The 14,156-nt window shown below is 49.3% G+C and overlaps 1 long non-coding RNA gene across 6 annotated transcripts in view; it reads right to left on the bottom strand.

The window, feature by feature from the left end:
• The window catches only part of LOC116572324, a 29,773-nt gene extending 18,450 nt beyond the window's left edge, over nucleotides 1-11,323 (bottom strand). For 2 of the 6 annotated variants that reach the window (XR_004278228.1, XR_004278226.1), the window contains exons 1-3: nucleotides 10,352-10,880; nucleotides 6,192-8,412; nucleotides 4,293-4,359 (exon numbers count right to left, since the gene is read on the bottom strand). This is a non-coding gene — a long non-coding RNA (uncharacterized LOC116572324). Of the gene's footprint in view, nucleotides 1-3,578; nucleotides 3,872-4,292; nucleotides 4,360-6,191; nucleotides 8,413-10,351; nucleotides 10,881-11,188 lie in introns of those variants that run through there. The other 4 variants (XR_004278230.1, XR_004278229.1, XR_004278227.1 and 1 more) reach the window with 4 other exon arrangements.
• Between the last annotated feature and the right edge of the window lie 2,833 nt (nucleotides 11,324-14,156).

The following is a 14,156-nucleotide window of genomic DNA, read 5'->3' as shown; positions in this document are numbered from 1 at the left end:
GGCTGCCGCTTCCTTGATGCCTAACTGAGGTTGTAAATGCTTCGGGGCTGGAGCCTTCTCCTTTTTAGGTCTCACCATACACTTGCAGCCGGCAACAGCGCTGAAGGGGGGGGAGATGACTTCTCTGCTGCCCAGCCCGTTGCTCCCCACAGGGGAAACCACCTCAGCTGGTCACTCAACCCCCCAGAGACACCACGTGCAGAACCAAGGAGCTCTGTCATGCCCACGGGTTACTTGGAATTTTGGCTTGTGCGTTCTTTAAAGAATGACCAGCAGCCAGAAGACGAAGGCCATTGATCACTAGGGAAGATGGAACACAAAGTTCAATGTGTCTGTCGTCAGGCGGCAGGCAGGCGAGGGGCCGCGCGTGCGAGAAGGGAAGGCCTACCTCAGAGTCAAGTGTCTACCTACCCGCTCACGTAAGCAGGGATGACAACTTTGGAAGGCAAAAGTTTGAGAAGAAAATCAACATTGGGAATCAACAGGAGTTGGAGAAACTCCCAAGGGGTTAAGTGACTCAGTTATCTGAAGGGGTAGAAATACAGAGCGGGTCATACGGGGGGCACGTTTGCTGGTGTTGTTTGCTGCTCTGTCATGACCTGTGATTTGGGGAGACGAGCCCACACCCCTTCACCAATCTTCCAGTGACTACCTTGGCTGTCCTTTCCACATTTAGGCTGGTTTGTGGCTTACCGTGACTTTGGAGGCCAAGCAACCAGGCTCTGCAACTTTCCTTCTGTGCAGACTTGGTCAAAGAATTAGCCTCAAGGAATGACTGAGGGAAATACAGGTGACAAAGGCCCCCGCACGTGCTCCATAAATAACCCCGTTGTTGGCGTTCATGCTCTCGGTGGAAGAGGAACCGCCATGGAGACTTGCGTCAGACGTGTTCGGATGCTTCCACGGGCACACACGGGCACACACGGACACAGACTCTGTGTCACTATCTTACTAATTGTAAACATGGTGCACCTCCCCAGCAGCATTTTAAGCTCCTCATGGGTAGAGAGTCTTATGCTACTATTTTTGACTGATCTAACATATTTGAAATAGTTTTCTCCCCCTATTCTTTGACTTAATAATAGCATTCTTTGATGTATAAATTGGGCTGCTATGTATCTGAAAATGATATTCTTTCATCTCTGTCAGTTATGATAGTTTATTTTGCAATCCATCAAGTGATTTTGAATGTCTGCTTGTGTGTTATAACCCAGCAGGCCGGAGGGAAAAGTAGGAAAACTGAACAAAACAAGAGGCTGGGGGAGTCCACGGCCAGGCCGGCCTCCTCGTCACGTCCCGTTCATCCCGGGGTCCCGCACGGCCACACCCCTTCCTCCTCGTCCCCGCCGCCGGGGCTGCTGGAAGAAACAAGGAGACGCTTCCTGTTTCTCCCAGAGCAGCTTCATGGGGGAAAAGCCTCAAAAAGCATTTGCTGGAAGAGAAGGAGGCTTCGGAGGAAAAGATCGTGGACTTTGGTTTCAGATACTCGCTTACAAATCACAACACCGCTGTGGTGCCCCACGCGTGGTGGAAAGTAGAAGTCAGGGGAAACTGTGTGTGTAGGGGCGGGCGGGGAGTGAGAGCAGGTGGACTGACCTGACAGAGCACATGGAGGGCAGAACAGCGGGGTACGGTTCTGGGAGCCCCTCGAGGCCTCCAGTGGGAAGACCCGAGTGAGACAGGCAGCGGGGCTGGAGGCAGACTCAGAAAGCAGCGCTACAGGAAGAAGGAAGGCAGCATTCTCTAGGAAAAAGATGACACGTGGATGCTTTGCAGGTTGTTGGACGGGCCCCAGAGGAAGTCGACCGGTGCAGCAATTAGAAGGTGACCGGTGCCCGCCGAGGGCCCGAGTGTCCTGAATCTCCCTGGAGCACAACCTGGCAATGGATCAAAACTTGAGATCTATGAACTCTTCCCCAGTAATTCCATCCTAGGAGTTTCCCCCAGGGCACGGTTGTGGAGGGGTGTGGAGATGGGATTCCGGTCTCCGCAGGTAGAAAAGGGCTGCTGGGAACAATGTTTAACTGTTTAAGGAGCGGGGTGAGTGGACCCCATGGGGAGATTTTGCAAAACAATGAAACACTGACTATGATGCAAATGTCAAAAGGGAGATGGTGACATAATTGCTGTAAGATGTGCATCGTCTATCCTAGGGTGAAAAGGGCAGGTAGCAAAAAGGTATGTCTGTCCTCCCCTTTTTTTGAACAAACATGCACAGACATAATGTTTTTCTCCATCTCGCAGGGCAAAGTCAACACCAAGATAACGGGGAGGGAGCCTCCTGCTGTGCTACTCCCTCCCTACCCCATGGGTATCCGGCCCCTTTCCCTCCACTCTGCTGGTGAGTTGGGAGGGCAGCAGCTGGACCACCTCGAAGAGTTGTCAGGTGGAAGTGAGCAGGCAAAGGGAAATGACTTACAAGAGTAACTTTATGTCTTTGCTATTACTACAACAGATCATATTTTTAAATTTCCTTCTTTTTTTGAATCTCTACCTTCTTATTCTTCCAAAATAATATATATATGTATATATATATGTATATATGTATGTATATGAATATATGTATGTATATGAATATACATACATATATACATTCATATACATATGTATATGAATATACATATATATATATTCATACTAATTTGGGGGTAAAAGAATAATTATTGATGATGTTCAAGAAAATGACATTTGGTTTAGGAGCTACAGAATATCCTCCTGGGGTTCACATCTTTCAGAATGATATTGCTGGAGGACTTTGGGAAGAATTCTAATGGCCATTTGGATGTTGAGACCTTGAATTGAAAAGGTCTACTTTGGGGGTGCCTGGGTGGCTCAGCAGGTTAAAGCCTCTGCTTTCGGCTCAGGTCATGATCCCAGCGTCCTGGGATCGAGCCCCGCATCGGGCTTTCTGCTCAGCAGGGAACCTACTTCCTCCTCTCTCTCTCTTTGCCTGCCTCTCTGCCTACTTGTGATCTCTGTCTGTCAAAAAAAAAAAAAAAAGTGGTCTACTTTGAAATTTACCACTGGCAAGTTCTTCTGAAACATGCTCAATTATTAGCAACTGACTTTTAGACACTCTGTTTTATTTTAACTGAGATCTATTCATTCAAAATATCAACATGGCTTTCAAAAGTCTGGAGGTCTCCCTCATAGGGCCTTCAACTTACTTTAAAAGCAAAGAAGATAATCTGGTTGTTATGTATTCTGGTTTCTAAACAATTTTGTAGTTCCACTAAGAATCTTTTTCCCTCAAAAAAACAAAGTTTTCATTTTTCTTCAAATTCAGAATAATTCTGTTTCATTCTGATTCAATAGCATATGCAGGACCTAGCATAATGTATACATATGGAAGATTTTCCTTGATCGTAAGAATGTATTTCCAAAGTAAATCGTATTTAGCATGGAATTGTTAATACATTTTTATTTCGTATTTTTAAATAGCATTATCAAAATTATTATATACTATACATTTTTAGAGACAGCGTATGATTTAAAAATGCACATAACATCTCAAAACCTCAAGAAATGAGTATAAATTATAGAAATTAATGTAGAATTGATACGCCTCCATCAAAAAAAAATCATACTGGTTACCTAGTGACCTATGAAAGGATTTGTTTCTAACGAATTAATCTTTCACTTTTCATTTGAGAGAACAAATGGAGTGATACGTAGAATTAATGCTTTATTTTCAATATAGAGTGAGTTGCATCCAAACCCGCCAGCCAAATGCATTTGGAAATTTGCCGCCTAGTTGGGAGCAGTACTCCCAGCATCTCTGTCTACCCATTTCCTTGCAGATTTGGACCAGAAGGTGTTTTTTGTGGCCATCATACAATGTATCTAAAAATGACTAGATAGTAATACTGAGCTGTTAAGAAGAGAAGAAATGCAGTGTGAAAACCTTTCCGAATCTAAATATTGTGGACACCCATTGTTACCGGGTTCTTCATAGGTTCCTCTGTCTGTACCCTCCTCCTCAACCCCAGGACACACACACATACACACACACACATGCTGTAACAAAGTCAGTTATCTTCTCTCTTCCTTGCTGACTTCAAGCCAACAGCAAGAACAGAATTTGCCTCTTATGTGTTGTGACTATCACAGTGCTTCACACATAAGCATTTGCAACATGATACTAAATTCCTCAGGTCTTTCGTGTGAATGCTGAACCCAAGGCATCGTGCACTCTGCATGGCTACTGTGACATCCTGTTCCTCGATCCCACACTGGGACACCATCCCACCAACAGCTCTCAGGACTGAAACTGGGAAAGGACTGCCACTTACCATTGCCAAGGATGTGGTAAGGAATCTTGCCAGAAGGCCATGGACCTTGTATGACTTCACATGGGAACTAGAAGTAAGTAAAGGCAAAAAAGCCAGAAAATCAAATTTCCTTTTTTTTTTTTTCATTTTATTTATAGCATGTCTTGGTTATTGGTGAGACTTTCAGCTTCAAAATAGGGAAAAAAAATTAAAACATTTCATTTGTGACTCAATTTCCCCCGTTACAAGGCAATGCTGATAGCCGAAGGTCAGAATTCCAGCATTTTCTCAATGCCTTTTATTTTTACTCCTTCTGCACTGACTTTGTCATTTTCAATACCTATTTAAGTAATTCAGCCCACCCAATTATTCTTTAACCAATTTCTATCAATGACCCCTCTCTAGTACGGCATGTGGGTTGCTGGCTATTAGCTTAATGTCGTACAATTAATATCTTCTCGGCATTCCTTCCTTATTCAACAAGTAGTACTGGTAAGGGCCAACCTATCTTTTAAAGGTAAACCTTGTCCAGTTAAACACAAGAATGAAATCACTATAGATCTATTATTTCTCGGAATAGAATATTTCCATTTGCATAAAATATTCTTCCTTTGACAAGTTGCCAGGAAGAAACACCTCATATCCATTCTTCACTGTGCTCTTTCTATGGCATTAAGAATAGAAGAAATTACCATGGTGGCCTTAAAACTATTATTCTCTCCCCTTCCACCTCCTGGCCCCTCCTGATTTACAATATCGCGCCTCTTTGAGAGCTCTGTCACTGAAATGCCCGGATAATGGACAAAGGGGAGCCTCTTACATACTGTAATTTCACACTAAGGAAACTGGTTCATAGGTTGGAATATTAGGGTCAAATGCAGAGCCTATCACCTTTGGGTTGGTTGAAAAATAATGGCTGGAGTCAAAATTTAAATAAAATTTAAATCTCAACAACTACATGATCTATACGCCTTAGGGACAAGTGGCTAGTAGACCACTCACATGCTTAAATACCAAAGGGAAAGAACACAGGTAGAGCGCTATCCTATTAGAAATAATACGGCTGCTTGAGGGGCAAATGTCTTTTTTTGAATATAAGCATGCGAGGTAGTGCTTCTAAGTGTAAGATGTATGGCCCATGAGGAAATGAGGTTGTTGGCCATTCAGGAAGAAAGACGTCCTCGACCAATAGGCAAGTGTGGTGTTATTTGTCGATTCGACTGGTACACAAGATGCCCAGATATTCGTTGGAACATGACAGGAGGCATCTGGGAGGGTAATTCTGGTTGAGACTGACATTGGACTACACACCAACACAAACACACACACAGACACACACATCCTACTGATTCTCTTTCTCTGGAGATCCCTGAGTACAACAGTGTTTGGGGAGAAAGCTCAGACTGATCTCACACCTCTAAATGGAGAAGAAACCCCACTCACCTTGGCGCAAGGCATAATGCTCTGGGAAGAATGAGGGTCAGAGCAGCAGAAGAACAATCGATCAGAATTCTTGATGGTTTGGCCAGTGGTGCTATTTGGCTCCTGTCCATATGACACCCCCAAGGCTTAGATAACCTTTAAAACTCCCTATGCCTCTAACTTGGTTTGGAAATCTGTCCCACTGACCTTTAAACACTTGCCTGGGGCATGTTCGACTCTGACAGAGCCCCAGCAGAACAGAGCCCCTCGCCTGGGGTGTTACCCGCCTCAGAAGGCGTGCACCCCCTTCTCACCTGGACACTTCAATTCTAAAGATGAAACTATTAGGTGCACTTGTGCCAGGGGTCTCTTGAAATAAAGTTGTCATTTTCAATTACTCAGCCATGAGTCACAGCTTTTAAAAAAGGAAAAAGGGAGCTACCAACCCCAGTCGATTGGTTTCTATGTTTCTTCATTTGTAATATAAGTGGTTCTCACTTTGCAAATGGGCCAAGGGTCTGCGTGCATATAGTCTAGCTGATCTTCAAACTCTAGCCCTTGTTTCTCCCTCATTGGCCAAGTTGGACAAGCTGTCTTACCCGCAGATTATTCATCTGTAAAAAGAGAGTGTATTACGTTCCTGGACTTTTGGTAACAAAGGACCACAAATGTGGGCGCCTTAAAAGCCACAGTCATTCCCTCCCTTCTAAAAGCCCGAAGTCCAAGAGCCACATGTGGGTAGTACGGTTGGTTCCTCATGGAGTTCTAAGGGTGAATCTGTTCCAGGACCCCTCCAGCCTCCGGTGGTGGCCGGTAAACCTTGGTGTTCCCGGTTTACAGACGCATCACTATGTTCTCTGCCTCCGTGACGTCACCTGGCTGTCTTCCCCCTTGGGTCTCTATACTATATTCTTTCTCTCTTCTTATAGGGTTACCAGCCACATTGGGTTAGGGCCTATCCTAGCCCAGTACGACCTCAAATTAACCAAATAAGGTCATATTCTGAGGTTCCAGCAGTTAAGTCTTGAACCTTTTTTAGGGGACCCAAGTCAACCCGAAACGGGTGCAATCATTCCACTTGCCTAGGAGACCTGGGAGCACAGGGTGCCCAGCCCTGGCCCTCATGGGTGAGGGCTTCCAGTCCACACAGGGCATTTTCTGACCCAAAAATCTCACAGTGGATTATAAGCTATGGCACACCAGTGTAGACTGCTATTTCCAGCTTCTGAATCAGGTTGCCAAGGAACATACCTCTATCTAGGGACATGAGACGGCAGCTTCCTCCTGGCCTCTGTGGAATCATCTTACCTCGTGTGTCCAGAGGAAGATGATGGCCATTCTGCACAGGCCTGCAGTGTGGATCCCTCCACTTGCATTGTGGGAAATGCCACCTGCACCAGCTCCCCTGTGCCATACAGCGACGCATCCTCTGAGCACAGGTGTGCGGGGACACTGGCGATGGTGACAAGGTAGAGATGCTCGGGGGACACACATCACGCCATGTGGGTCTCCTTATTTCTGTCGTAATATCACCTCCCCTTGCCTACATCCCTCTCAGCTTAGCCTGCTTTTTATTTCCTGAATAGTGCTGCCCACTACCTGACATGGGGTATGTTTATATTTGGTTTTGTTTGTGCTTTTCTCCCCACCACAGACTGTAAGCCCCGCGAGACCAGGGGTTTTTATCTGTGTGGCCCCTTGAGCACTTCTTGCCCCTGGGATAAGATGCACAAGTCAATGATCAAAGAAGAGAAAGGCAGGATGGATGGGAAGTGGACGAGGCTTTGCCTCGTGCGTGCTGGTCAAGGATTCCAACCCAAGTGGTTCTGACATGGGAGCCCATGTCCGGTGAGCAGCTCTGCCATCCGTGGGGCTGTCTGGCTATCTCTCAAGTCGTCCCCTTCCCCAGCCTTTGGACTTCAGGAACAGAGAAGAATCGCTACCAGGACGGGCAAGGCCTTAGGACTCAACTTCCTCTTGCCTTCACTTATCCGCGCCCCCACAACACTGCTGCTCTAGAAAACCCCGTCACTTTCCTAGGACCCACATTTCTAGGGGGAGAAACAGCCCAGTCATCCATGATAGCTGATGTTTCTTGTCCAAAGGCTTTGTGAAATGTCAGAAAACATACGTATAATCTAACATCAGAGTTGGAGGAGAAATGAGAGATGATTTTCATCCAAACCCTCATGTAGCTGATACGTGTGTGGTCCTTCCGCACAGCTGCTTGAAACACAGACGGATATTTGATGCGCACTTTATTTTGTATTTTCTACTCTTGATTTTATATCTTTTCTTTCTCAGATTTATAAGACTTCTTTTTTCGTCTCCTGAAAGAATCAGAGACTCTGCAGCAGACATCAGTCCCCATGACTGCACATTCCCCACACTGGTCATTACAATAAAACGCTGGATTATTTCTTGGTCGCTTTATCCGGTTGAACCTATTTCAAGTAGCTTGGGTTCTTTTCATTATATTTAGGCTCAGGAACTATGGCACTTTGTTACTTTGTGGACCAACCTATCACTCTGCAAATACAATATTAGGAACAATTCCACAGAAACATCTGTCTCTGCTAGGGATGGCACCTTCTTGAGTGAATTATGATGGGTAAGCAGCGAGCGGCGCTGTCGGCAGAGGCTCGGACCTCGATGTTGGGTTCCCGACAGACTCACAGTTGTTGAAGGGGTCCCAGAAGTTGCGGGAATAAAATGTCTCCTAATAAGAGAGGAACCTGAGTCGGTCAAAAATGCAGCAGGGAGGGAGGTCCCTCCCCCCCAGAGTAGCCCCCAGGGCCCTTGCACCACGTGGTGGTGGGCGGCGAGCCCCACGGGGGTGGGCAGGTGCGGAATGACAGTTGACGCACTTCCCGTAGGGAATGCAGGAGCACTCCAGGGGCCCCTTTCGGGAGGCTACACTGTGTCCTACAAGATCCCTGTGATGTCTCAGGAGAAAGAGTGGGAAATGCTGACCCCGGGCCCCTGCCGGCCCGGAGACAGCATCCCTGTCCTCCCGGCTCCGGGGACACTGCGTGGCTCTGGGTGAGCCCCGGGCTGTCAGCACAAGCCTGGAAGGCCAATGAGGCCAGACGGTGCGGCCAGATTTGTTGTTAGGAACACTCAGACTCTATATTTAATGTCTGGAGCTCACCATTCCTGCCATCTCGTGCACGCAGAGAAGTGGAGATTCCGACACACGGGAGGGTGGGTCGGTCCTTTTTAAAAATCTGGCCAGCTTGGCTAGGAAGGCCTGGCAAGCGGGAGCCGTGCCTCTGAGCCAGGCCCCCACGCAACCCGCATCCCTGAGCACGGCTGCCTGCCAGCACGTTAGCAGCCTCTGGAGTGAGCCAGCGGCTCGGGCGCCCACAGCGGCCCGCACCCCACCTGCAGCCAGCGGCCTGGCTGTCGGAACCCCATTACCTGCTAACCACCTAAAACGCTCCTGTGGGAGGGGTGGGCCCCTCTCTCATGTCCACAGGCCCAGAGGGGCAGCAGGACGGCAGAGGGCAGAAATGGAAATGAGGGGAGAGAGCCTTAGAGAACAAGGGCCTGCTTGGCACCGGGCCCTGCTTTTCCCAGCAGCCAGTGCAGTCCTGGCAGGGGCTCCTGGCCAGGCTCCTTCCAGGCGGGCGGAGCAAACCTGCTCGGTCACCATGGCAACTGGGCTCCCTGGATACCTCCAGGGGCAGGGGCCTGCCAGAAAGCAACAGAGGCCCTGGGTGGGGCGTGGGCCCCGAGGGGCACCTCTGCACGAAGCCTTGACTTGGGGAAGTTGGCCCCGAAAGTCTGGAAGGGCCCTTCGAAGCCGCCAGCCTTGGGGGTCAAGTCCGACCCCTGGGGGCTGCTGGGCTGCACCAGATGGTTCCCTAGGGCCAGAGGAAGGGCCCAAAGTCCCAGCACGGAGGCCACCCACGAAGTGACTGGAAGATTCAGAAGTGATCCTTGGGACACCCAGAGAGCCCTTCTAGGAGCGGAGCGCCGGCCGGGACCCTCCACGGAGAAGCCGGACGTCGCCTCAGCCGGACCGACCCAAACCTTCGGAGCCCTCTGCCTCCGCCGCCTTCCCTTCGGCCTGGCAGCCCGTCCTCTCTCGGCCTGGCAGCCTGTCCGTCCTCTCTCGGCCTGGCAGCCCGTCCTCTCTCGGCCTGGCAGCCCGTCCTCTCTCGGCCTGGCAGCCCGTCCGTCCTCTCTCGGCCTGGCAGCCCGTCCGTCCTCTCTCGCCCGTGAGCCTCCCCCTCGTCGTCTGTCCTCTCTCCTGCCCCTGCTCCCCCTCTCCCTCCTCCTACATCCAGCCTCTCCCGCTCTCTCTCCCTCCCTCCTTCCCTCCCCCTTCCCCCACTTTCCCTCTCCGTTTCCTCCCCCTCCCCTGCCCCCCCTCCCCTCCTCCCCTCTACGCTTGCCCCTCCCCCTCTATACAGATGGCGCGCTGGCATGTTGGCTCAGGCACAGTTTCCTCTCAGTGTAACTCCTGAAGGAACCAGGGAACGAGCACTTCCACATTCCAGAAGGATCTTTTAACGGTCTTCAGTCTTTGCCAGTTTATTTCCTGTTATTGAAAAGAAAGAAAGAAAGAAAGAAAGAAAGAAAGAAAGAAAGAAAGAAAGAAAGAAAGAAAGAAAGAAAGAAAGAAAAAGGAAAGGGGAACAAACAAACAAAACCTGCACAGCCCAGAAACCAGAGCGCGGTGGTGCTCCCGTGGAGGGCTTCTGGTGTTCTGCCTGTGTCGGTGCTGGGGACGCGGGCTCTGGGCCACCTCCATGGCGAATGCTGTGTCCGGAGAAGGTGAGAGAGACGATTACCCACGGAGCGCAGACATGCGCAGATTTCGGTTCACCGCGCATCACGCCTGTTACCGGGGACACCTTCTCAGCATAGAGTCGCTGTCAGGGTTGGCACCTGTTACCCCGAGAACAGCCTGCCCGCCATCGGGGTGATTGTGAGGAGCAGCTCTAGGCGCGGCCTTCTTGCTGGAGGAAAGTTCCCTGAGGCTGTTGGGAAGGTCACCTGGGGCTTTCACGCCAACGCTGGGACCTCCTGACTGCCAAGCTCAACCCCCAAACAGCCTGTGCTCTCCATGCCTCCCAAGGTCCGGGTGAGCAAAGTTTTGGTGGTCCCCGCAGGGGCTGCCAGGGTCACCACGCCGGCCGGGCACCGTGGAAGCTCCGGGCTAAGGTCTGCCCCCGGGAAAGCCGGGTCCCTGGCTCGTCTCCGTGCCGTGTGGGACAGCTCTGCAGGGAGAGAGAGCTCAGAGCACCAGGGTGAATCACCAGATTTCTTAGGCCAGGATTCATTTCAGGGGTGTCCGAGGGCAACAGCAGATCACAAACACACTTTCTGGGAAACGAAGTGATGTTAAAACTGTGCCATTTTGTACCCTTGAAAGACTCAGGGAGACGCCTCGGATGTGCCTTCTGGGCCAAAGCCTCGGGTTGGGCAGAGTCGGAACAAAGGGAATTCGGCTGCTTCTATATACAACTGTGAAGCCTCCCACACACCCTTTCTGCAGAAGTGCAAGAAGGATTAATCCTTAATGTTTATGAAAAGATCTGAAGAGAAAAACCATTACTCATAAATGCTGGATATTATTAAGGATTTGGATAACAATATCAAGACAAATATAAAGTATGAGATCCAAAGTGTCACTTGTCTGCTACAGCCGTCAGGAGCAACCTCCGGGGTACGTGCGTGGGGGACTGGGAGACCACCGGGTCACTGGGGTTCCTTTGGGGCCGTTCGGACAGCCGACATGCTTGACTGTAGAAAATCATTCAAGACTCCTTACTACCCAAGGATATTGAGTTACACGGGCTTAGATGACTTCCGTGAAGCTTGTTTTCTAGGGATCTCTGAGATGGTCTCATAGGCTCTTCAGGCCATTAATAAAAGGGCACTGATGCTTGAGGACCTGACATCTCCCGTTAGAGACTCAGCTCTCTTTACACTTGTAAGACTTCTTATGTGCAAAGACCTCAAAGCAACACACCGGGTGTGGTGAGATGAACCCCTGCCCACTTCCATTAAATGCAGCATAAGCAAATGGAAAATGCATTGCTCTTCTCTCTTCAGAACTTAAGCTCTAACTAACATTTTATCAAGTTTTAGGGCCGATTGTTTTCTTTTATCAAAGGGTAATAAGTAGGTGGTTATGACTACAAAGTTGATTGGAAACATTACCATAGAATTTATTAAATGCAAATAGATCACCCCGAATTGAAGTGAGTTAGCAACTTTCAAAGTTACTTATGGCAAAGCCCTCTCATCCGCCCACGTCTGTATTAGTCCTATTTTACTGATAAAAAACGACGTGTCAAAGTTACGCGGGGCTATCCCTTGGTATAGTTACAAAGTTAGTGGCTCAGGGCACCCCGTGGCACAATGGGTTAAGCATCCAACTCTTCATTTCAGTTCAGGTCATGATCTCGGGGTCTTGAGATCGAGCCCCATGCCGGGCTCTGTGCTCCGCTTGGAGGCTGCCTGAGATTCTCTCTCTCCCTCCGCCCGCCTCTCTTCTCTCACTCCCTCTCCCCCTTTCTAAAAAAGTAAATACGTAAATAAAACTTTAAAGAAGTTAGTGGCTCACTGGGAACAAATGGCTTGAACCAGTTGCAAAGTAGAAGCACGAAGAACAGAAGTGAAGACAGATGAGTTCGCTTGCAGACGTGTGTGGGCCCAGCGAGTGTCTCATTCTAACTCCCTCTTTGTTTGTAACCACACCCGTGTGCACAAAATAGAAAACCCAGCCATGACGTGCCATGCACATATGCAGCAGAGGTACAGAAGGCGTCTCCTCATTCGAGGGCAGACAAGGGAATATCCCACCACTGAGTCCCCGTGTCCCTGCAAGCAGCGACAGGTCATTGCCAGGTGGCTGGCACGGAGTTAGAATCAGGGTACACTCTTGGGGTACACATCAAGGGAGACAAGCCAGCCCACAAAACAGTGATCCTTGGCCTTCTAAACAGACCCACTGGGAAAAGGATATATCCCGTCAGATCTCACAGGCCTAATTAAGATTTTTTTAATCTGATCAAAACATTAATTACTTTGTACAAACTCAGCAAACATATAGATGTCACATCTTATGACCGTTTCTTTCAATTGTTGCCCTGGGAAGGTAGATAGAATTAAAATAGTACATTAAGTATGTCATACATCTCTCTTCCCCTGGTTCTCATGGGTATTGGACCTTTACGGACCATTTTGTTGTTCTCTGGACTCAACCAGGTAGCATATTAGAATACCATTACTAATATCTATTGAACAGTGGGTTTTGCCAGAAACTTCACCTTTGCTCCTCAATTTAATCGGTCAATAAAATTACCAGATAGATTTTCGTATTTGCATCTCGTGTGCATTTCTACTCAGAGAACTCAAGAATTGTCTCTATGTTACATAGCTAATAACCGGCAAGCCTCCAGGCAAACCCGAGTCGGCCTGAGGTCCCTACACCCTTCTCCTCACGCCTAAACGCCCCCCATGACAAAGGAGGGCAAGGAAGGGAAATCTGCCCCATCCAGGTCTGCCCCGAAACGTGCTGGAGACCGGGCTTCCCGGACTGTGAAAACAGAGCGTTCCACTCATTTGCAGCTCATTGAACACGGCCGCGCTGGTCTCCATCTCTGCTTCTTACCCGTGGATGTCTGTCTGTGCGACCGGGATTGCTTATGGATTCCGTGCTGTCCTGACCGAGCCTTGGAAATACACAGAAACGTGTTCACACAAATTGTTCTTGATACTCTTTTAATGGATTTCAACGAGCATTAATCCGGGAGAGATCGCCTGCTGTGAGCCAACGCTGGGAGTATCCTTGGATCCCGAAGACCTTTCCAGAGCCTGAAGGGCAGCGGGCTTTCGTCTTGTGTTCGTGTCTGCATCCGTTCCCTTTCTTTTCGTAAGTTAAACTTCCTCCTCATGCTTCCGAATACTTTGGAGGACGTTCCCCTCGACTTTGGTCCTGTGCTGGCAGCTGATGGCAGCCTTGAACGGAAGCCGGATTCGCTCTCCGGCAGACCACGCAGCACGGGGAGGCCGTCATGAAGAATCCCGGGGATGAGCAGAAGGCAGGTGCAAGCCCAGATGTGGCCTCCAGACCCAGCCACGGGCAGATCCTCCCTCCCTGCCCGCCCACACTTGCGGAATTAAGAAACACACAGACGTTCTTTGAGGAACGGGACGGCCATACGCTGTTTGGGGCGTTGTGTGCATCGGCCCCACGGGTGTTCCCTTAGGGCTTATTTGCGCTTTTTTTTTTTTCTTTTATACACAGTTCCAACCATCTTTAGAAGCTGGTGTTCGCATCCCCGAAATGTGACAAACAACAGACTGGAAGGGAGGGCCTGTGCTTTCATGGACGGGCGCGCGGCCCTTGCGAGCAGGAGCTTGAAAACGGGGGAACAAGAAGAGGCGGGAGATGGGAAGAGGAGGGACCAGCGTCCGGGACACAGAGGACCGGCCCGGTGCCTC

Source organism: Mustela erminea, chromosome 13, assembly GCF_009829155.1.
Source record: "Mustela erminea isolate mMusErm1 chromosome 13, mMusErm1.Pri, whole genome shotgun sequence".
Classification (NCBI taxonomy): Eukaryota; Metazoa; Chordata; class Mammalia; order Carnivora; family Mustelidae; genus Mustela; species Mustela erminea.
The sequence above is the reverse complement of the archived record's forward strand: the minus strand, read 5'-3'. Positions and strand labels throughout refer to the sequence as shown.